General features: G+C 40.5%; 1 pseudogene; it reads left to right on the forward strand.

The window, feature by feature from the left end:
• The first annotated feature begins 24,612 nt into the window (after window positions 1–24,612).
• On the forward strand, window positions 24,613–25,185 carry LOC147418413 (uncharacterized; annotated as a pseudogene).
• The last annotated feature ends 133 nt before the right edge of the window (window positions 25,186–25,318 follow it).

The following is a 25,318-nucleotide window of genomic DNA, read 5'->3' on the forward strand; positions in this document are numbered from 1 at the left end:
TGCCATGAGCACAATGTAGCAAACTAGAAAGCAAAACCACCTCACCAACAACACCTGAAAACTGTATACCAATATGGCTAGAAACACAATGTAAAACCTATGAGACACACTCCAAAATAGAGCTCCCACAATGTCAATACAAGTCAGCCCTAAAATGGCTCGAATTGCATCAACAAAAGTCTGCAAATATGGCTCAAAACCTGATGCAAAGTTGCACCAATAACCGTGCAAAACCTTGCACAAAATCACAAGTCAATATGACTCAATCGCGCATAAATATCTGACAAAATTTTGGCAAAGTCTCCTTTGTAACTGGAGCAAAATCTCAACAATAAACCTCAAAGAGACAATAATATATGCCACAATGGCCAATCCGGGAATAAACTCGACCGGAATCACCTCACAAAGTCATACATATGAGCATACCCGGTCTTGCCGGAGTACCACTCAACGGCACCTCAAATGACATACATGTGAGTGATGATTGCTACCAAAATACCTTTCAATCGATGACCAAATGTCTGCCAGATAACTATAGCAACATTTCACAAAACCTTGCAAGATTTGTCGCTATGCGCAATACGAAATACGGCACACAAGGGCATACACAAGTGACTCCAAACTCCAACCAAATAATGACTGAAAATCACCTGTCAAAGTGGGAGTAAACTCAACCACTAAACTGTCAAAGAGCAACCTACGGATATGTAGAAGCTATGGCGAGAACCTAGATAAAATCCAACAGAGTTTCTTTTAGAAATTGAGCCAAATCTCAAATAATCTTAGCCATAAACAAATACACAAATCCATATATGGCATACATAAACCGCCAAGACCATGGCAACATAGCTCACTCTCGCATGAGTGGCTCTCTGGAAAAATGCATATCCAAAAACCTGTGTACACCTATGAATTTGCGGGTTGCTGCAGAAAATACTCCGTGTGTGTGAGATATACCAAAAACAGTGTTTTTGGGACCCGAAAGTGCACAAATAAACCTGCTGCTGTACCTACTGTAATTCAAATCATAATTTCAGAAAATAGACATCACCATCGCATCCGGAGCGTGCCAAAACCCTGACCTAGACTCCTGGATCATGTAGATCTGACTCTGTATGACGAAGCTACGCAAAAAACTGCGTTTTAGAGCCCGAAAATGGCCAAAACGAGCTGCACAGAGTCTTGAACCTGCTCCTACTCCACTCTGCATGATGCAATGTCCTCTCAATGCAAGCTCCAACGCAAGAGCTCTACCACAACAGCATCCAAGCACTCGAATGTCAAGCTCTCCTCCGTCGAGCACTTCTCTATTTCTTTGCTCAGATCTGTGACCTCTTCGCCATAGCTGACGAGTTCATCGCGAAGCTGTCCATCTACGCTCTCACACCTATCGCTCTGATACCAATTGAAGGGGATCGGGGAGCACCACAGACGGAGAGTGAGCGAGAGAAGGAGACACATGACACACAGATATGGGTGGGGAGACTCAAAAGAGTGAGCAGCCCCCTATACACTTATGCTATGTATAAGGTATACAAGTCAGTGGGCGCCCAGACTCTGGGCGGCCGGGCAAGGCACAGACGCCTATACCCCAACATACGGCGCCCACATAGAGTGGCTATCCTCGCAATAGAGTCTTCTAGGGCGATACACACCCGCACAATTGGCTGCCTATGGGCTCTCACCGCTTGCGACACCGGGCGCCGGCACTCCCTACGTGCAGTGTGTGCCTCCCACAACGCCTCCCTCCACCTTACCCTTGACTTTCTTGTCACCCACACCTCCCTCCACCTTGCATTCGCAGCGATCCACGTCCGCACCATCGAGTTATCCGTCGCCTACACCACCCAACGATTCGGGCTCGGACCAGCGCTCTTCCGGTGGCCAGCGCTCGTCCCGTAGTGGTGGCTCACTCTCTTGTCAAGGTAGTGGCTCGTGTTGCTTTGGTGGTGGAGGGGACATTGCTACAGATTCACTTTTTCTTACACCCCGACCTCCTCGCTCACCCCTTGGAGCTCCACATGAGGATGAGGACCACGATGCGTCCGCCCCGGACACTCGTGGCTACTACTATTATATACATCAAGGGGGGGAGGTGGATCTAGGTTCCTCTTTGGGGAGGACATTTCGAGGGCACCTTAACCAGCTGATCCACTTGACATACCGAGATTTCTTTAAATCTTTCAAAGATCAGGACTCGGCCGACTTGACGTACATTCACACGACATTGCTCATGCGGTTTCCTAATCCGGAAGTGGAAGAGTTCTCCAGGCAATGGCTCGAGGAGTACGTCAAGAATTTCTTGAAAAATAAGAAGTCCAGTGTGCGAAGGGCGGCAAAGCGAACATTTGAATATGAGGGTCACAACTATCACCCTGGAAATGTTCACGACGAGGAGTGGGAGAAAGCCCAGGGCGAGCTGGAGGACGAGAGAGTGGCAGGTGCTAGGGCGCACACTCGTCAGGTAGAGGCAAGGGTGCAGCAAACTCCCACGCATTATGGCTCGGGCGAAAAAGCAACATGGAAAGATAAATTTGTGAGTGCGCGTATTTTTATTTGAATTGATTTAATTTGTGGTAATAAGGTTAGGTTTGTGATATTTTTTAATTGATATATAGCAAAATATTACTATGACCCGCCCAAGCCGAGAGATCTAGAGATACAGAGAGAGCAACTCCGAATATCAGACATGGTGCTGGCTGTATGAAAACAACAAAATCAATCGCGAAGAATGTGAAAATGCATGTCGTACACTACAGCCTGTAAGTGTGAACTTTTAAAAAAAATGAGTGCATGCAGAATTATGTATCCATTTGTATTAATTAAAGGTTATGTTGTTTTTTTCTTTTCCAGAGTCAGGGAGTCCCTCGAGAGGTCCCAGGATCCGAGTAGCTCAATCCTCCGAGTGTTTTTGGGCCCGTCTTCTTTTGGCCACAGTTGTATAGCCCCCATGTATCGCCTATTTGGGCTATTTTGTAATATCCAATATAATTAAACACTTGATTTTGGTGCAAAGTCTTCTTTTGGCCACAGTTGTATAGCCGCCATGCATCGCCTATTTGGGCAATTTTGTAATGAACAGTTTCTCCAATAGAATTAAACATTTGATTTTGGCCCAAAGTTTTTGTGCAATGAAATTGTTGTTTTTTTATTTATTATTTTTTGTGCAATGAAATTGTTGTTTTTTTATTTATTAAATGTATAGGAAAAAAAAGGAAAATGACCATTTGGATGGGTCCTACCAAGGACCATCCAAATGGTCATCTACTTTTTTTTAAAATACTCGCGTGTGCGGTAATGCTTGCGGTAATTCTTGCTGTAACGCCCGCGAAAATAAGCGCGGAAATATAGCCGGGCCGATTACCGCGTGCATTGCTGAAGGACCATTACCGCGAGCATTGACTCTAGCATTACCGCCTCCGATATTTTTTGACTTGAACTTTTCCTTTGTTTTTGTGCGTCTATTTGAGCGGTAATGTGCTCCAAATGTCATAGTGTCATAAGAAATTGGTATTTCAAAATTTACTGAAAGATATGGGTTTACTGGTCCAACCTTTTCAAATGCAAGAAGTTTGTGACACAATTGGGGTGAGTAGAAGGGGTTATAGAGCCATCTCTAAAACCTGGTTTCACGTTTTAAAGTATTACAATATTAAAGCTTTTGGGTTGCCTAGGCCTCACAATGTTGGGAAAGTAAGGACTGTTAAACGAAGAAATACCCGAACATTTTGGAGAGTACTATCATATAGAAGGAACGATGCCATACAAAAAACAGGAAAAAAAATCTTCTTTTGAGTATAATGCTTTTAATAACATTTGGATGAGTATAAAAAAAGTTCAATCTGCTATGGTCAGATACTATAACATGTGAGAAGTAGATGTGAAGGAAAACTTATATTTGTTATGAAATTGGATGAAGCTCAAATTGAGAAATGTCAAAAAATGGAAAGAGTATCCATATCCCTAACGAATAGAGCATTGGATTAGAGCCAGGGTAAGCTTGATTCCTCATACCACAAAACTCAATAAAAAATGGAGCTTTGCTGGATTGGAGCAGCTCAAATACCAGTTGAAAATCACGATATATTGAAATGGCTCTTTTTGCAGACCGATATCCTTCTGTTATACAGGACCAAAATGCAAGTGAACAACTCCGTGTAGATGGCATGGGTGACTTTATTGTAAAATGACACTTGAGTGCCGACCTAAAAGCATTGAAGTGCATGAAAAGTGTATGTGGACGTGCCAATACCAAGTATCCATGTCTGTATTGCATGGCAAGCACTGGAACAAAAGGATGGCTTGTAGAACACGAGATTGGAAAACCACCATCGAGAAATAGTGTGAACGTCATCAACTACCCATTGTCTTCTATGATTTGGGATTCAATTCTAACAATAGATTTAAAAAATGTGTATATATGTACAATGCATGCAGAGATTAGAATCTTCGACAAATTGCTTTGACTCCATCTTGATTATGCATATTCTATTAAGCCAAGTAAACTTGCAGACGAGTGCATAGAAAAATGCGAGGCTTTGCTCTCTCGAATGGCTTTTCATGGTGGTCAAGTGCATCTAAAAAAAGATCCTACTCTTTCAAAAGGAACGGGTGATGTTTTGCAAGATGTTTCAATGGGTGGAGCAAAAGCCAGAAGATTTTTGTGTAACCATGACAACAAACAAGTTGATGCTATGTGAAACTGCTTGAAGGATCTTTGTGTAATAACAACCAATGTCAAAAGTAAACCAAATGTAACCAACAAACGCATGGAAGTGTAGAAGAAGCTCGATAATTTTTTAAAGTTTTGAGACAACAAGTTAGCTCTGCTACTTATGTAGACGACTTTAAAAAGACAATAAAGCTTTTAATAACTGCTATCACAGATGCTTGGGGAGAAAAAGATATCACATATTACTTGGTGAGTATTCAATTACTTTTTAAAGTCTTGGATAGTATTTTAATTGCATCCTATGAGTTCAACTAACTTTTTTTTTAATTTTAGCATATTTTGTACCTGCATGGACTATATTTTGCAAAACAAGGACCCCTTGCAACATGGAATACTCAGGGAATGGAAAAATCTCACTATCAAGCGAGGACTTCTTTTTTCAAATGCACGAGAAAGGGAGGGGGAAAAAGAAGGAGCAATGCACCAAAGAAATTATTCAATTGGTTCTATAGGAGGCAATTACAACTGATGAGATCAAACAACCATGCTGCTCAACCATAGATGGAGATTAATGCTTCACTTTGGAACTTTGTACCAAGTCTTTCTAAAGAGATCCAAATTCACAAAATATAGTTTTGTGCAAAAAATTATCAAATTTACATCAGTTTTTGATTTTTTTGGTATCTCTAGGAATGTCACCCCTATATCTCAAAAACTTTCTTCTTTTATAGCCCCCAAGAAGGTTTACATTTTTCTCCTCAGCCGATGCTGCATAGCTAGAGTAGCAAAGAAAGTATCCTGCTCTTGAGGCATTGAATCCTGCAGCATACCCAAATATTCTAAGCGTTGCAGCTCTCTCAAGTAGCATGATCTTGTTTGCATTGATTTGAAGGGGAGTCTACCCCAAAAACCGTGAGAATATCTTCAGGGAAAATATTGGTAACTTAGGATCTTCAAAATACTGCATGTGAAAAGCACAGAAGGTGGCACTATCCAATGTAGACATTTAGTGCATGAGAGAGGAGGCATCCCTTCTTGAAGTGCCCTCTATTGCTTTCCCTCTCGAGCCTTTAGCTCTCCCAAGAAAATTGTCTTTGTCAAGGAGTTCAATCTGCAAAACAAGACATAATGAGTATTTAAAACAAACTTGAGAAAAAAGAAGATTTCAGAAGGGAGATCAAGGTGAAACTAAATCTACCTTTTGCAACTCATCCTCGGCAATGACTTTTTCTTGAAGGAGATTGCATGATCCTCTCATCTCTCTTATGTCAACGTTCTTTTCAATTTCCTTCACCTTAAAGTCTCTGCCAAAAGATTGGATGCCAAGCTCAACAAGTCTCTTCTCAAAATCCTCATCTTTGAGAGTAGACTGCTCGTCTTCCACTCTTTTCATGCATAGAGCAAGTGCATCAGGAGATTCAGGAAGAAATAGTTTATTGGATGTCTAAAGATCAAGTGCCAAAAACTCCTTTTTTGACTCTTCTTCTATGTCAATGAAATCTTTGGCCACCTCAGAAGCTTCAAAATTGGTTGCAATACAGTAATCCTCCCTCATATTACGCAGACATTGGATATGATGGAGAGGGATATACTCTTTTCATTTGATATAGAAGTAGGGAAGGTTTGGAACAGTAAGGGAGGCCTCAGACACCTCTACCTCCTCTGTGGGCTCATCAATGACAATACTAGCTCTAAATTGAACCACATCAAAATTTGCACTCTCCTGCTCCTCAACTGCAACATCGATTTCCTCCTCTTCTAGAATTTCACTTTTCTCAAGCTGCAAAACTATGGAAACATTTGTATTTTTTCCCTCTTTGTCTGTATCTTTCACTTCATAACCTTTGCCTTGTATATCAACTTTAAGGAACAAAACGAAAAGAAAGGCAACTTCTTTTGGAACAAGGTTGCAAGGCTTTGAATGTAATTGATAAGAAATCTTTGGTGGACAAATAAATGGTCTTCTTAGAAAATCTTCCTAGCCTCCTTGTTACTTTGACTTTCTCGATTGAGTTGGTAGTAAATTCAGTTAGATGGCAATAAGTCTTACGATCTAAAACCAAATAATTGCCTTCAACTGCCTCTTCAAACTCTTTGAATTCTTCTGACGAAAAGTCCTTCAAATTGTCTAGCATAACTGCAAGATCAAACAAAGGATTGAATATTTCATATGCTTTGGTGTACATTTCCATGTCACCAACATCCATGATAGCAACCAAGAGCTTCTCACTTGGGCTCTCCTCTAAAATCTCTTCACGACCTTCATTCATGGTTTGGTTGGAAAAAAGTTCAAACCAAAGAAGCTAGACCAAAACAGAGCGATAGAGGCTTAGGCCGAAGGAGAATCCAAACGGCATGATAGAAGCACCAGGCATACTCTGCTAGCTACGGCTATCACGTCGTGGAGAGGTTTAGGCCGTGGAAGCAAAACCCAAACGACGCGATAGAAGCACGAGGCACAATCTGCTGACTGTCGCTATCGCGTCGTGCGAGTGGTTAAGAACGTGCCAATAGAACCCGAACGAAGCGATAGAGCAATGATCCCGTGATGGATAGAGAGATCAATGAAATAGAGTGGAGAGAGCAGTGAAACAGAGATTTGAAAAGATTAAACTTAAAGATTCTCGCATCATGCGGCACCAAAAAAATTAAAACACCATAAAAAGACGAGTTATATAAGGGGGTAAAAAATGACCGTTATGGACAGGTATCACTCATGCACACATGCCATATGACATGCTTTCAACAGACACTATACGGATGGTTGATTGTATAAAAAGCTTGTGTCACGTGTTCATTTTCCACCACCCCCAAACAACATATTCGCGTCGTTTTGTACCTCCATCATTCTCCACCATCTCTTCTTTCATCTTTATATTGTATTTTTCTCATAGACCCGCACACCCCCCCTTTTGCTTTATTTTGTCGACCCGCACACCCCCTTTCTGTCCAATTTTCTCTCCGGTTGCCGCATTTTTTACAACTTCCCACACAACACGATAGCAAGTACTTCCATACTTTGGGAGTACATCTTATCGCGTCCTGTTGTATTTCATCATCTTTCGGGACGACGCGATAGCGAGTACTTCAAGACTGTGGAAGGACCTGCACACCCTCTTTCTGCCCAATTTGCTCTCCGATTGCCGTATTTTTTTACAACTTCCCGCACGACGCGATAGCGAGTACTTCCAGACTTTGGGAGTACATCTTATCACGTTCTGCGGTATTTTTTCATCTTCTTGGACCACACGATAGCGAGCACTTCGAGATTGTGGGAGGACCTCTTTTCGCATTGTTCTGGATTTTTTAGAAGTCTCTTGGACCTCCCGCGGGCCTTGTTTTGGAGAATTTTGTGGCAAAAGACAACAGTTTCCGACTATCAAATGGCGAGGACAAAGAAACTGCAAGAAAAATTTACCAAGCCCCAAAAATTCAAAGAAAGATGATGACAGCCAGAAGAATCAGTCAATCTAGAGGTTGTGAAGAAAGAAGGGAAACCACCTACACAAACTCGCCAGAGGCCTACTGCTAGAAAAGGATTGAATTATCAACTCAAATCTCTAAAGAAAATAAGGAAAGCACAGAAGTCTTCTCATTCCAAAGCTACCTTTCATGAGAGTTGTCAAAGAGATATCAGATAGACTTGTGAGCATGATAAATATCAAAACCTTTGTTTCAATAAGGTGGCAATCTCAAGCCTTGATGTGCCTTCAGGAGGCTGCTGAGGATTTTCTTATAGACTTTATGAATGATAGCTACATTGCAGTTGCATTTGCTCACAGGGTCACACTGATGAGCAAAGATTTTGTGCTTGTGTCAAGGCTGAGGTACAAGTTTGATAAGGCTCTTGAGCTTATTCCTAGTGAGGATCTTAATGCCTTCCAAATTTTAAATATCCCCCCTTCCATGCAGCAGAAGAATTCAGGGGTTGTCATTGAAGATGTTACACCTCAGTATGAGACAAGAAAGGCCCAGGATATCAAAGCAGGCAAGGAGGTTGAGAGGGAGCAAGACATGATGTCAGAGGATGCTATCCTTATAGAGCAAGCAGAAATTTTAAGAGCATCCAACTCTCTCCTTTATGAAAAAGTTACAAGCCAAATGGTTGTGGATGTCTCCATGTGTGGGGATGATGAGGTGTATTGTGACATATTTCCTCAAGACACAAGTATGCTTGTAAACCCCAACATTGAGCTTGGTGATACTGTGCTCTTTATCTGTCTCAGGTATGTGTTTCCCCTTTGCTAATTATTAGTGCATGTGCAGGCACAAGGGCCTCATTGAGGGATGTGTTTTCCTTTTCAGGTGTCTTATGAGGGATCTTCCAAAGGCTATAGCTATGCAAATTTCCATACTTGATCCTCAGTGACATAGTGCCTATTTAACAAGCAAGGAAGACTTTCAAGTTTTTTTTGAAGATTTTAACATGCTGACCTGCAATTACATAATATACCCCTATGTTGAAGAGTAAATCTTAACTCCTAACAATTTATAACATTTTGTGGTATTCCTAGCTAATTGTTATTTTTTTGTAGAGGACATTGGAGTCTTATTATCTTCAATCTTTTGGAGAAAAATATTATATTTATGAATTCATTGTCAAGTATCCATGGGAGAAATAAACTGTAAGTATGAAGTATGATCTATGCTTAATGGCCCATTGTTTTCTATTAGTAGATTTTTTATTGATGTCTTCTTGCAGTGCTGCCAAACTTATCGTTGGTCACCCGAGTACCACAAATAAGGATTACAATATAGAAGGTTTCAAGTACTACAATCAAAAAGTGCCTTTACAAATAGACTCAACATCTTGTGGATGGAGGATGCTTGCCAATGCATGGAGATATCTTGAGTCAAGGTGCACGATGAATACACTCATTGTAAGTGTGTATCTCATGTGCCATTGATTTATTTTGACTTCTTAACTATGTATATATGTACTCATGTCCTTTAATTTCTTTTTCTATTTGTTGCAATTACATGATTATCTAGAGTCTTGGGTCACGTGGGTGAGAGAGAAGGCTGTTTCTATGGTTTTGGAAAGATCAATAAACCAAAATGATCCAAAATCTCCTATGGCACCAACTACAGATGAAAAAGAGTCTCATTTGCCACCAAAGAAAGGTAGAGCCACCAAGGGTTTGGATGCAAAGAAAAGGGATCACAAGAAGAAGAGTCCTGCAAAGAAAATCCATACAAAGAAAAGCTCTTCAAAGAAAAGGGATCATAAGAAGAAGAGTCCTACAAAGAAGAGCCATGCCAAGATGAGTATTGCCAAGGAGAACAATCCCACCAAGAAGAAGAGCCCTGCAAAAAGAAAAGCCGACACAAAGGGCCATCCATTCCACTCACCATTGAAATTCAAAGTTCAAAAGCGTCGTATAGCTAAGAACATTAAGGGGGAGGCACCTAGCTCACCTTTCAAGCTACCATTCATGTTGCCAAAGAAGGGAAAGTCACCCAAGCCAACCACTCCTCAGGAGTCCAAAGAACCAACCCCCTGCCAAGTCCCCCGTGCCAAGCCTTGAGGAGCCTAAGTCACCACCACCCACTCCTGAACTTTCACCCTCTCCTGAATACAAAAGAAAAAGGGTCTTTGAGGATGCAGAATCCTCTCAAGCAAAAAGAAAAGTGGAGTTTCATGATTGATTACTCCACAAAAGTTATACACACTTTTGTTCATTTTGTCCATATGAACATATATCCTTTGGTGATTCATAATTTTGTACTTCAAATACTTAATACCAACTATTCGATTCTTTAATGTGTATCATGGTGTCATGTAAGTTTAAAACAACATAAATAATGATCACAAAAAGATAGAAAAGAAAAATATATTTGCAAAATGCAATGATTACAATAATGAACTTTTTTTTTCAAGTCCTTGCAAGTGGCTCAAATACAACTCTTTTTGGGGGAAGACATGTGATAGAAGAGGTTGAATTCTCCATCCTTGTGCTCACCACAATTCCATCCACTTTGAATCTATACTCGGGAGATGTTTCATCGAGAAACTCAAGAGATTCTCTAACATCCTGTCATAATAATCAATATCTAATTCTCCTAAATGATTTTCTCATATTAAACTGATCATTTAATGTGGGGAAGGCCAGGGGAGAAAAAGCTAGAATATTGGTTAAGCTAGCAGACCGGCCACAGTAGGGATCCAAAGGAGGGAAAATAGGGATCCAAAGGGGGGGCCATCTGCAAAAGAGCCATGTGCAACAATGGGCTAAAAAGACCCTAAGGTTCAGCCCATTAATACTTCCAAAATGCTAAGGTTCCAAAATTCAAAGGTTGTGTCCAAAGGTCAACCCTAGGGAAAATAGGATGCTTTGTGTGTGCCCTAAAAGTCTTTGCACATCCCTACATGGGAGGGGGCGAGCCCTAAAGGTAGGGGATGAGAGAGAAAGCCACACACACACACATAAGCTCCCTTTACACAAAGGGAATGAGGGACACATGTCAGCTCCCTAGGCCAGATGCCCACAAGGTGTGCCCAATTTCTATTGGATGACCCTTGAAGTGGACCAATGAAAATTAAGCTAGAGTAAATCTAGTTTAATTAATTTAAAAACATTTAATAAAAGAAACCAATGAGAATTAAGTCTCCTAGAAGACTATTGGGCAGTCTCCCAAGGGGTCCAATGAGCATTCAGGAGCCCCATGGCTTGCCTGATTCCTATTGGCCAGGAGGCAAAGGGGTCCAATGAGAGTTTAGTTTAATTATTTAATTACCTAAAGCTCTCACAAAAGGGGAAAGCGGGACACATGTCAGAAGGCTATCACTTATGCTGCTTAATTGTAATTGGCTTGACTTGGGGAGGGCCAATGAGGCTTCAGGAAGAGCATTTAGCAAGAGGGCTCACCCAAGAGAGAGAGGGGGATGGTTTTTGCAAGGCATTATCACACACACACTTACACAAGCTCATGTGTGAAGAAAGAGAAGACTATCTCTTCCCAAGCTTTAATGGAGAACTCATCACCTACTCCAAGCTTGTGAGATAGAAGCCTACATCAACACTCTCTTGGCATGTGGATGCAAATCCAACCAAGAACCAAGCTTCAATGCATGCTCATCTCCTCTACCAAGCTAATTACTAAGCTAAGCTATGCTACATATGAGTGATTATATGAGGAGATGTACATCTTTCTCGTAAGATACTCCTTCTTCCTCTCAATCTACTCTCATACCCTGCTAGCTCTCACCATCTTCGAAGGTGTGTGAGGTCTTGGGTCTGAGAATGGGGATAATTCAAGTTGTGTTTGTTAAGTGTTTTGCTTAGTGAATGAAGTTTCCATCTTCATTGCACTAGCTAGTCTTGAAGGAACACAAAGAATTGTATTGTACAATGTCTCTCTTGATGGGAGAAACCAGAATACAAAGCCTTTTGGAGGGGCGACCGGCTCCATGAAAATCCAGTCCTCAACTATTGTCAATAGCTTAATTGCTCTCTCTTTTGAAAGTATTGTCGATGCTATCTAACTAGGTGTTATGCTTTTTTTTGCTCTCTCCACCCAAGCACGCTTGTAATTCTCATTAGGAATCTACTCTAATGAAATGCCCACTATGTTCATGCTAATTTCCGCTACACATAAGTTATTAAGCCATTAAATGTTACATTGGTATCAGAGCTCAAGGTTTCTCTTTTCTTGCTCAAGAAGGGAGGTCCTCAAGCTAGCTACAAATGGTTGGTATTATTAATTGCCTGTTAGTAAGTAGAATAGGGATTTTTCAGCCTTGCAGTGCGCCTGCCTTCGTGCAGTTAACGGGGCATCACCGTCGAGAGCTATGGTCTTAATAGTGGAGTCCTACGGGGCTTGCCTACGGCTTAACCACTATTGAGCTATTAGAAGCTTGACAGGAGCCGGTGCTGTTTTGGTGTCGAAAGACCCTCTCTTCTATTCCTTGCAATTAATGGTATTCGAGCCGCGGGTACAGTAGCTTGAGTGCTTTTTCTAAAGGGGTAAAGAGGAGTAGCAACTAGGGCTTGAAGTGCCAAAGTACACCTAAAAAGTTTACACCTAAAAGTTGTTAGAATGACTGACAATAGTAAAGAGAGTGAAATTAATGTTGATAACTTTGATTTTGCTCATGAGCAAGCTACTAATGATGCTTCAATGCTTGTTAACTATCTTGTTTCTAGGCTTCAACAAGCCATGGGCAATCCATCTCTCCAAAGTGAAGTGCAATGGCAGCTCCGTGCTCACGGGATTCTCCAAGCTCATCACCATGACGAGAGAACACCTAGGAAGCCTCCTTGTGAGACTACCAAAAGAGGTCTCTCTCCGATTCGTGAAGAAGAAGAGAATCCATATGAAGGGCTCAAGAATTTACTTCTTGATGATGCATCTCCTTCCCAAAGGAGAACTCAAGAGCCTCCACCGAAGGAAGGAGAAAGAAGCGAGTCTCCCGCCACCTCGACGGAGATGGCTCCACGAAGACGGCGGGCTAAACGCTCTCCATCACCACCAAAGCGGAGAAGACCATCACACTCTTCTCCACGCCATAATTCAAAGAGGGATGATAAAAAGCAAGAGAAGAAAAAGGCGAGAAAGAGGACACCCTCTTCTCCATCTTCTTCATCCTCTTCCTCTTATGAAAGCTATGGTGAAGACCACAAAGATCAAGACAAGAAAAAGGCGAGAAAGAGGTCACCCTCTTCTCCACCTTCTTCAAATTTTTCACCTTCTGAAGAAAGTGATGGTGCAACCTTTGAACCATCAAAAAGAAGAGGTCATAGGAAATCCTATGCCGCATGGAAGAGGTCGTCCAAGTTGAAGAAATTCAAAGAGGGAGGGAAGAACATCTCTTTCCTTACCTATGATGGTACCTTTGGTGCTACGGACAAAGTCTTGGCCTTTATCCAACAATTCGATGCGGCGTTTGGAGATGAGGGCTTCACGGAGTCCTCTAAGCTACGCCATGTAGCTATGCACTTTCAAAAGTCCGCCAGACAATGGTGGTCTAGCCTACGAGCCAACGGTGAAGCTCCACGAACATGGAAAGCTTTAAGAGCTTCCATTATGAAGCAGTTTTTGGCCACCGATGCCAAAGACAAAGTACTCACCAAATGGCGAAGCTTAAAGCTCTCTCCCAATGAATCCATCCACAAAAATGTAGACAAGTTTTGGGACCTACAACTCAAATCCACTGTCTTCAAAAGGTTGGATTTTGGAGAGCAAAAGCAACAATTTTGTGTGGGCTTAACCGAAGAAATGGCGGAGTATGTCAACTCCCAAAGACCACGTACCATATCGACGGTAATACACCACACTATGGTCGCCTCTCGAATCAATTTCCAAACGGGGGCAAAAAGAAATAATAAGCCCCCGGAAAACAAGGGTTCCAATAGCCTAAGGGGAAGGACAATGTCCAAAAGTCTCCTAAGGGCAACTCCAACAAAGCTAAAAAGAAGGGAGTTTATAAAGGTAAGAATAAACTCTCTCCTGAAGAGCTTGAGCGTTATCGTAAGGATAACCGGTGTTTCAAGTGCGGCGAACAAGGGCATGCGTACCGCGCTTGTCCCCAAAAGAACAACCGCCAAGATCCTCATAGAGCTTCCTTGGTTGAAATCCAAGAGGAGGAGACTCACCAAACTCACCACAAAGGATCTCCTCTATGCCATGCTTGGGGAAAGGTAAGAGAACATGATGCTTTTATTCTCTTTTATCCTGGTTCTACTCACAATTTTATATCTATAGAGTTGGCCACCAAGCTAGGAATACAATCCTACGAGATGGGAGATGTCCTACCCGCAGACAGTGCCTTCAAGGGGCAAGAAGCTTCAGTCACTCCCTTAATTGGGAAATTGAGGCTTCATGTCCAAGGCTATGTGGACAAAGAGGACTTCTTTATCTCCTCTCAAGCATGAGGATGTAATCCTAGGGGCACCATGGTTTGACCGCCTGGCTGTCGATGTTAAATTTCCTGAAAGGAGAATCTCCTTTAAGTTCAGGGAAAAAGACATGTATATAGATGCTAAGGAAATGGGTAACACCATCCCCATTGTACATACACCAACTTTCAATAAGTCAATAAAGAGCTCTATTTCCGTGTACATGATTTTTGTTAAAGACTCTCAAAATGAACCTAATGCTTTAGCAAAAGAAAATAAAAGCAACCAAAAGGAATTAGAGTTATCCAATTTTCTCAAGGGGTTTCAAGATGTTTTTATTGATGACTTCCCTTGTGAGCTACCTCCTAAACGAGGTAATGATGACCATGCAATTGAACTTCTTCCAGGAAGTTCACCGCCTAATAAACCTCCTTATAGAGTTTCTCAAGCTCAACAAGAGGAGATTATGCGGCAAGTGCATGAGTTAGTTGAGAAGGGCATGGTTAGGCCTAGCTCATCTCCATTTTGCTCACCTGTGCTATTAGTGCAAAAGAAAGACGGCACATATCGTATGTGTGTCGACTATAGAGCACTAAATAGGATCACTATCAAGAATAGGTTTCCCGTTCCACGGGTAAAAGACCTATTTGATAAGCTACAAGGATCGACCTACTTCAGTAGGGTTGACCTAAAGAGTGGCTATCATCAAATAAGGATAGTTGATCAAGACATTGTAAAGACCGCGTTTCGCACTACATTTGGTCTTTACGAATACATTGTCATGCCTTTTGGCTTGACCAATGCACCAGCCACATTCAACCGCTTGATGGAGAAGCTGTTCAGGCCTCATCGAACCTTCACTGGAGTGTTCTTTGATGATATTATCATCTACTCTAATTCATTGGAGGAACACAAGCAACACCTCCAGGTAATATTTCAAGTTGTAAGAGAGAATAAACTTTATGTTAATCGAAAGAAAAGTGAATTTTTCTTGCAATAGATTCAGTATTTAGGTCACATTATCTCTCAAGATGGCATCCAAATGGATCCATCCAAGTTAGAGGTAATAAAAGGATGGCCTAAACCAAGGAATCTTCATGAACTAAGAAGCTTTATAGGTATGTGCGCATACTATAGACGCTTCATAGAAAAGTTCTCACAAATTGCGGGACCATTACATGACCTAACAAAGAAAAGCGTTAGGTATACATGGTCTGCTAAGGAGAACAATGCTTTTGAAAAGCTTAAAGAAAAGCTTATCTCTCAACCTGTGCTTACACTACCGGATCTCTCAAAACCATTTGAGGTCCAATGTGATGCTTGTGGTGATTGCCTTGGAGCTGTTTTGTTCCAAGAAGGGCACGCCATAGGCTATGAGAGCCGAAGGCTCGACCCTGTTGAGCAAGCTCTAGGCATATACGAAAAGGAACTCCTTGCAGTTCTACATGCCTTAGACTCATGGAAGCACTATTTATTGGGGACTCCTTTCATTCTGCGAACGGATCACCAAAGTCTTAAGTACTTCATGACGCAGACCAAGCTCTCCGACAAACAAATGAGGTGGGAAAATTTCCTTTCGCAATTTCATTTTCATATTTCTCACATTGCTGGCAAGCATAATCAAGTAGCCGATGCACTCTCAAGAAGGCCAAGAGTGAATGCGGTTTCCATAGCAACTCACAATGATCTATCTTCAATGATAGATGAGTATGCTATTGATCCCGATTTTAGAGATGTGATTTCAGCCCTTACATTAGGGAAGAAAGAAGAACCATTTATTTTACAAGATGGTTATCTTCTCTATGGCAATAGACTATGCGTTACTAACTCCCTGCGTGAGAAAGTAATGTATGAATCTCATGCTCCCCCATATGCGGGGCATAGAGGGATTCAGTCTACCTTAAAGGGAATTGAAACATATTTCTATTGGCCTACCATGAAAGTGAACATACAAGAGTATGTTTCAAAATGTGTGGTATGTCAAAAGACAAAATTTGATAGAGGGAAGCAACCTGGATTGCTTCAACCCTTGCCAATCCCTAATTCACCATGGGAGAGCATATCCATGGATTTTATCTTTGGATTGCCTAAGTCTATCCATGGGAGTACGGGAATATGGATGATAGTAGACAGGTTCAGTAAACAAGCTCATTTTATCCCTGTCAAAAAGACTATCAAAGCCCATCAAATGGCAACCCTCTTCATTTCACAAATTTTCAAATACCATGGCTTGCCAATGTCCATAGTGTCGGATAGAGATCCTAGAATGACCAGTAATTTCTGGAAGGGTCTCTTTGAGAATTTAGGGACAAGGCTAAATTTCTCTTCGGCCTATCATCCACAAACGGATGGCCAAAGTGAAATAGCTAACCTAACAATTCTCGATCTACTAAAAGCCTATGTAACGGAAGTAGATCAAAGATCCCAATGGGAGAAGTACTTACCCTTAGTGGAGTATGCTTACAATAACACTGTACATACTTCCACAGGAAAAGCACCTTTCGAGGTAATTGAGGGAAGATAAAAAAGTCCCTTGCTACTTAAGGTACATGGGAAGATCTTCGCTGCAGATGAGTATAGCCGAGACCTACAAGAATCTTTCCAAAAGATTAAGGATGCTATCTCTATCTCACAGCAAAGGCAAAAGGCTGCTGCTGACAAGCACAGAAGAGCCCAAGCCTTTAAAGAAAACGATTGGGTCTTGTTAAAGTTTCCCAAGGCTCGATTAAGGCACACAACAGGCAAGAATCCTACGTGTCACCAAAAGTACTATGCTAAACTAGCAAAAAGGTACTATGGTCCCTTTCAGATTCTTAGGCCAATCAATGAGATGGCCTATCAACTCAAGTTGCCCAATCATTGGCTCATACACAATGCTTTTCATGTGAGCCTATTAAAGCCTTACAAAGGAGAGCCACCTCAAGAACCAACTATTGAAGACCCACCGGAGATCGAGGACCAAGAAGAGGTGTTGCAGCCCGAGTCCATTCTCCGACATGAAGACAAGGTACTAAGAGGTGGTAAGACTATCCGACGATATCTTATTAAGTTTAAGAATTATCCTTTTGAAGATGCTAGATAGATGCAAGGCATACAATTAAAGGATAACCTAAACCTTGTCAATGCTTACAATGCTTCCCAAGAGTAAACAAATGTACAAAATGTTAAAAATGAACAAAATTTTTGTCTTATAAGACTCTCTTTTTCTTTATTTGTGCACAAAAATGAAGTAGTATGCATGCTTAGATCAAGTTTGCGGAGACGACGTCTCCCAAACACCAAGTAGAACTTGTCACTCTACTATGGAAGATTGATAGGACTAATGTGCAGACATGCTTGCGAAAACCTCAGGCTCTCAAGCGCCAAATGGACTAGTCATCCATTGTGGAATGATGTCGTAGGGTAACATAGGGATCCTCTACCCGCTAAGAAAAGGACTCATGAACATGCTTTATCTTCTCTACACCATAGTCGAGGACGACTATGATTTCAAGAGAGAGGTAATGTCATAATAATCAATATCTAATTCTCCTAAATGATTTTCTCATATTAAACTGATCATTTAATGTGGGGAAGGCCAGGGGAGAAAAAGCTAGAATATTGGTTAAGCTAGCAGACCGGCCACAGTATGGATCCAAAGGAGGGAAAATAGGGATCCAAAGGGGGGGGCATCTGCAAAAGAGCCATGTGCAACAATGGGCTAAAAAGACCCTAAGGTTCAGCCCATTAAGACTTCCAAAATGCTAAGGTTCCAAAATTCAAAGGTTGTGTCCGAAGGTCAACCCTAGGGAAAATTGGATGCTTTGTGTGTGCCCTAAAAGTCTTTGCACATCCCTACATGGGAGGGGGCGAGCCCTAAAGGTAGGGGATGAGAGAGAAAGCCACACACACACACAGGCTCCCTTTACACAAAGGGAATGAGGGACACATGTCAGCTCCCTAGGCCAGATGCCCACAAGGTGTGCCCAATTTCTATTGGATGACCCTTGAAGTGGACCAATGAAAATTAAGCTAGAGTAAATCTAGTTTAATTAATTTAAAAACATTTAATAAAAGAAACCAATGAGAATTAAGTCTCCTAGAAGACTATTGGGCAGTCTCCCAAGGGGTCCAATGAGCATTCAGGAGCCCCATGGCTTGCCTGATTCCTATTGGCCAGGAGGCAAAGGGGTCCAATGAGAGTTTAGTTTAATTATTTAATTACCTAAATCTCTCACAAAAGGGTAAAGGGGGACACATGTCATAAGGCTATCACTTATGCTGCTTAATTGTAATTGGCTTGACTTGGGGAGGGCCAATGAGGCTTCAGGAAGAGCATTTAGCAAGAGGGCTTGCCCAAGAGAGAGAGGGGGCTGATTTTTGCAAGGCATTATCACACACACACTCACACAAGCTCATGTGTGAAGAAAGAGAAGACTATCTCTTCCCAAGCTTTAATGGAGAACTCATCACCTACTCCAAGCTTGTGAGATAGAAGCCTACATCAACACTCTCTTGGTATGTGGATGCAAATCCAACCAAGAACCAAGCTTCAATGCATGCTCATCTCCTCTACCAAGCTAATTACTAAGCTAAGCTATGCTACATATGAGTGATTATATGAGGAGATGTACATCTTTCTCGTAAGATACTCCTTCTTCCTCTCAATCTACTCTCATACCCTGCTAGCTCTCACCATCTTCGAAGGTGTGTGAGGTCTTGGGTCTGAGAATGGGGATAATTCAAGTTGTGTTTGTTAAGTGTTTTGCTTAGTGCATGAAGTTTCCATCTTCATTGCACTAGCTAGTCTTGAAGGAACACAAAGAATTGTATTGTACAATGTCTCTCTTGATGGGAGAAACCATAATACAAAGCCTTTTGGAGGGGGGACCGGCTCCATGAAAATCCGGTCCTCAACTGTTGTCAATAGCTTAATTTCTCTCTCTTTTGAAAGTATTGTCGATGCTATCTAACTAGGTGTTATGATTTTTGTTGCTCTCTCCACCCAAGCACTCTTGTAATTCTCATTAGGAATCTAATCTAATGAAATGCCCACTATGTTCATGCTAATTTCCGCTACACATAAGTTATTAGGCCATTAAATGTTACACATCCTGTAGTATCCAATTTGTTGTTTACTATAAGGCTTCTATGCTCGGTGTGTGGATGGACTGTGACCTTTAGTTCAAACTCTGGACAATTTTCCTCAGAGTCGAGAGGAACCCAACTACCTAATTTGCTTCTCCATCTCCTATAGTCGTAGCCCAGAACTAATGATTGAAGACATAGTTGATATGAGATAGACATAGAATTTGGGCTTACTCTACAACTAATATTATTGCCAATATTATGGAAAGTTTCTTTGGTACTCCACCCGTCTCCAAGTACATTATCCAATTCAGTCATAGAAAGTCTTCTATTAAGCCACATCGTCTTTTTCCTCTGCAAGTCCATTGTTTTGAAACATGCCACAAAGACATGTATAGGCAAGAACCATTGAACTTTAATCCTTCTTGATATCCTGCCCGGAGACATAGCTTTAAGGATGTATTCTTTGATCTTGGATTTGAAGCTTGATATAGTACATGCATCAGGAGCTTCCCAATCAAGTGAACTTATGGTGGGAACAGGTAACTGATGTAGTTCTCCATATGCACCTTCTTGTGATGGAACCTTGTATTATGCAAAATAGACAAACAAATTCATTGTTTTGTAAAAAGAAGGTGGCTTGTCAGCATACATAGCATCTGCAATCCCTTTATGCATTGCTTTGAACGTCCCACTTAGACTCTCCACAGGCTGTCATTCCACAGCTGCTGAAGGAAATATATATGGAATGGAAATCAAAAAATGAGAAAAACAATGGGAGAATGAAAAATTCATTGTATCAAATAAAAGTTTTTTTTTTACTTATAGTAAGAATGCAGTGTGGGATGTTTGTCTAAGTCTAACACCATATCCTTGGCCATGTACACATGTTGATCCTTCGATCACTTTGAAAGCAAGAACACGACCTTTCCAATGGTTTTTTACTTTATCACGTTTAGTTCTCTTCACTTTGTGTACACCTTTGCATGAAGGAAGCATTGCTACCCAGTCATTCACACGAAAAGATATGGGCTTTCAAAGACCATCCTCTCTAACATTATGGAAGTCACAAGAAGTTATGTTATGTGAAGGGCGGCGTGCAGAAGACGCCATGGAAACTCAGAGATTAGAGAAGAAGAAAGAAAATACAGAGATAGAAAGACTTAAACCTCTCACAAAATAGAGAGAAAGTGAAAAAGGTATATGTTTGAAAAAAGTAGGTGATTTGTCATTAATGGCCTTGTTTTGAGAGCCTTCTCACATAGATTTCATATCTTTTGACAACGATTTTGTGAAATATAAAATAGAAATAAAAGATGAGACTTCATTAGTTTGGCCTGCAAATTTAATGAGCTCACTCGCCGAAAGCACCTAAATATAGTAGTTTCAGTCTTACGATCAAGACATTTAGCCGCTCTCCGTCAAAATAGGACCACCAAAACCCAAAATGGAGGAGACAAGACTGCCCTACTTTTGTATATGTGTCAAATGACTATTGAACTATTCCTTAATCTTTAGATTGACAAACAACCCTTTTTGAGTCGTTTTTGCCCCTAATGATGTTGAAATCGCCCAACACAAAAGTTCTCATTGGTTGGATTGTGCGTTGCAAGGTGCTGCTAAGAGTTTCAAAGATCATGTGTAGTTTTTATTGTACAGTGTGATTGTGCTATTTTGTGGAGAGTGAGAAATTGCATTGTATAATGTTCGCTTATTTGTTATGATGGAGTTGGTGTCTTTTGCTTCTTGCAGACAAATGATGTCACTATATCTATGTACCTTTAAGTCCTCAAAATACTTAGGTAGTGATCTAGTGTTCAGAGTACTTATGATGGTTGTTGATCTTTGTTTAAGAGAAACGGGTCTATTGAGACTTGCCATTTTCCTTCTGTGGTGGACAATATGTGATCTTCATTTTGTACATGTTGATCTAGGGAGAAATTTCTAACTTGTAACGGTTGTAAGAGAAATAGTTGTTCTTTGGTTCTAACTCTAGATAATGTTGTGTAGACTAACCCATGTGTGTGTGCTTTGTTAGGTGAGAAGGCCATGGTGTCTAGAGATAAACCTTGGGATCGATGGATAGTTCTTCTTGATGCTTGTTGAATGGGAAATTGTGTTCTGAATAGTTTGGTTGTGTATGTTCTTTTATATATGGAGCTCCTTTGTGATTGGCAAAATACATGTCCATGTAGATTTATGTGATATTGCTGAAAATGCCCATCGGCACCATTGACAAGGCCATCTGCTATGTCATAATTTCCTGAGCAAAGCTCAACGAGCATTGTTGGTTTAAGCTTGAAACTCTTTTGAAGGCCCGTTGTTTTGTTAACGTCTTGCGCAATTCCTGAAGGCAATGTTGGAGGGGAGTTTATTGCTATTAGGATATATGTTGGACCTTCAATTTCTTGGAACACTTGTTGCGTGTAAAACATGTGTGGCATGTGGATATTGTATCTTTCTTTTGCAAGGCAAATGTTGTTCATGTACTCAATGTCGTGGATATCATGAATGTTTTTCCTTATTTTATTTGAAATGTTTACAAAAGTGGGATCTGTTGGTGCATGACTTGTGTGAGTTCATACTTTTTGAATTTTGCTCGCCATAAATTTGTATGCATTGGTGTAATGTCTATGAAAATCCATTTGTCTTTCGCAGGTGGAAGTTGGTATAAGTCACCAAAAGATATGACACATAACCCTCCAAAGGGCAAATGATGTGTGTGCTCTAGATTGTCTGCAACCTTTTATTGATATGTGTCAACATTGTTGCGCCGATCAACAAGATCTCGTCAATAACGACTACTTTTAGCTCGCTATAATTTTTTGTCAAGTATCCAATTGTTCGTCGGGCACTTGGGTGAGCATGTTTTGATTGATGGGGATTACAGGAGTGTATCGTTGTTCCGTCTTTGTTGTATGTCCCTTTCCCTATGAATGTCAGTTTGAGTACTTTGATTTTAAATGGATCACTTTTGTGGACTGTATTGTAAAATCTTGTTAAGTAAATGTTTGAATATCAAACTCTAATGCTAGAATGAAAATATTCAATAAAGTACTGAATATTCCAAACTAAACACATTTAAAATCTATAATATATACAATTGGTGTTTACCACCAAAAATATATACAATAGATGTAATACCCAAGCACCATAAGTCATTTAAAGTAAACACATAACTTACAACATGTTTATAATGAATTCCATTTCAAACTTGAAAAAGACAATCATGAAATACACACATATCTATATGGATGCATTTATTTCACACAAAGTATCTATGCACCTATTCTTTAGCCCATTTGTAAATGCAATAGAAAGAGAGAGACTTGCAAAACTTTGTTGTCAACCACATTTTGTATTTTTGGTGTTTATACAATAGATATGTTATGTACTGTGGGGGGAGAGAGAGAGAGAGAGAGAGAGAGAGAGAGAACACTACACTATTCATATAAAAATTAAGTAAATGTTTGAATATCAAACTCTAATGCTAGAATGGAAATATTCAGTAAAGTACTGAATATTCCACACTAAACACATCTAGAATCTATAATATATACACTTGGTGTTTACCACCAATAATATATTCAATAAAGTACTAAATATTCCACACTAAACACATCTAGAATCTATAATATATACACTTGGTGTTTAACACCAATAATATATACAATAGATGTAATCCCCAAGGGCCATAAGTCATTTAACATAAACACAAAACTTGATGTCTGACACATTCACAATGAATTCCATTTCAAACTTCGAGAAAGAAAATCATGAAAGACACACATATCTATATGGATGCATTTATTTTACACAAGGTATCTATGCACCTATTCTTTAGCCCATTTGTAAATGCATCAGAAAGAGAGACTTGCAAAACTTTGTTTTCAAACACATTTTGTATTTTTGGCGGTTATACGATATATATGTTATGCATTAATTATGTACTGTGCACAGAGACAGAGAGAGAGAGAGAGAGAGAGAGAGAGAGAGAGAGAGAGAGAGAGAGAGAGAGAGAGAGAGAGAGAGAGAGAGAAGTATCGTTGAGAGCGAGCAATATAGTATATAAACATCAATTATTCACTGTGTGTGTGTGTGTGTGTGTGAGAGAGAGAGAGAGAGAGAGAGAGAGAGAGAGAGAAAGAGAGAGAGAACTACACTATTCAGACAAAAGTTAGGTAAATGTTTGAATATCAAACTCTAATGCTAGAATGGAACACATCTAGAATCTATAATATATATACTGGTGTTTACAACCAAGAATATATACAATAGATGTAATCCCCAAGCGTCATAAATCATTTACTGTAAACACATAAATTGTTGTCTGACACGTTCATAATGAATTCTATTCCAAACTTCGAGAAAGACAATCTCTATATGAATGCATTTATTTTATACAAGGTATCTATGTACCCAATCTTTAGTCCATTTGTAAATGCAACAAAAAGAGACTTAAACAACTATACACACATATAATATGCCTATATGGGAGAGGGAGACACACACACACACACACACACACACACACACACACACACACACATACATAGAAAACAAATAATCGGGCATACTTATTACCCAATTTCTTCGCCCACTGACTTTGTGAGTACGTTTCCACTATGATAGGCAAAACAATGAAATAAGTCAGCAACAGAATGTTTGATTTTGTGAAGTGGCTCTAGAAATCTCGAAGATGTCAATTATTAAGAATAACATATATATTCATGGAAGGCAAAAAAAGATACAAAGAGTCATAGCATCTCAGACTCTCTCTCTCTCTCTCTCTCTCTCTCTCTATATATATATATATATATATATATATATATATATATATATATATATATATACATATATATATATACATATATATACATATATATATGTGTGTGTGTGTGTGTTTTGTTGATTTGATCCCTTTGCTTGTCTCTCGTTCACTCTTCTTTGTGAATTAACCTTCCTGCTTCTCTCTTTGTAATTTGCTTTGTGAGTTGTCTCTATCTCCCTTTTCTCTATGTGAGGTGGTAGTATATGATCAACTCTTTGCCCCTGTCTCTCTTCTCAACTTCCATCATCTCTACTCTTTAGCATCTTCATCTTGGTGGTAGCTACTTCACTGGCACAATTCCGCCCGCATACGGCAAGCTTTGAAGCCTGAAATATCTAGGTCTTGTAGGCAACCTCCTCGTCGACGGAAATCCACCAGAGCTCGATAATCTTGCAAACCTTGAGCATCTAGTTATTGGCTACAACGGGAGCATCCCACCGGAGTTTGAAAGGCTATCCAAATTGGAATACATGGATCTCTACTGCACTAATCTATTTGGCGGTTTATCGCCCGAGCTCGGCCAATTCAAGGCTCTCGAGACACTTTCCCTCTATCGCAACAGCCTGATAGGGAGCCTACCACCAGAGTTTGGCAGCATGACCTCTTCAATGTCGCTCGACTTGACCGTCAACAATTACACCAGCACTATCCCAATGGAATATGGCAACCTACAGAATTTGACCTTCTTAAGTGTGATGCACAACATTTTGAATGGCCTGCTCTTTGCCGAAGTTGGGCTCTCACAAAACCTCCTTGGAGGAGTGGGGGGAGAGTAAACACTACATTCAGCAAAAGCGAAAGACAAGCCAGGAAAGTCGAAGCGCAAAGTTAACCCTGCTAGCATAGGGAGGACATCTTATATCCTCTTGATATGCCCTACAACCTTCTTTATGGTGGCCTCCCAATACC

Source organism: Adiantum capillus-veneris, chromosome 30, assembly GCF_014529385.1.
Source record: "Adiantum capillus-veneris isolate H3 chromosome 30, ASM1452938v2, whole genome shotgun sequence".
Taxonomy (NCBI): domain Eukaryota; kingdom Viridiplantae; phylum Streptophyta; class Polypodiopsida; order Polypodiales; family Pteridaceae; genus Adiantum; species Adiantum capillus-veneris.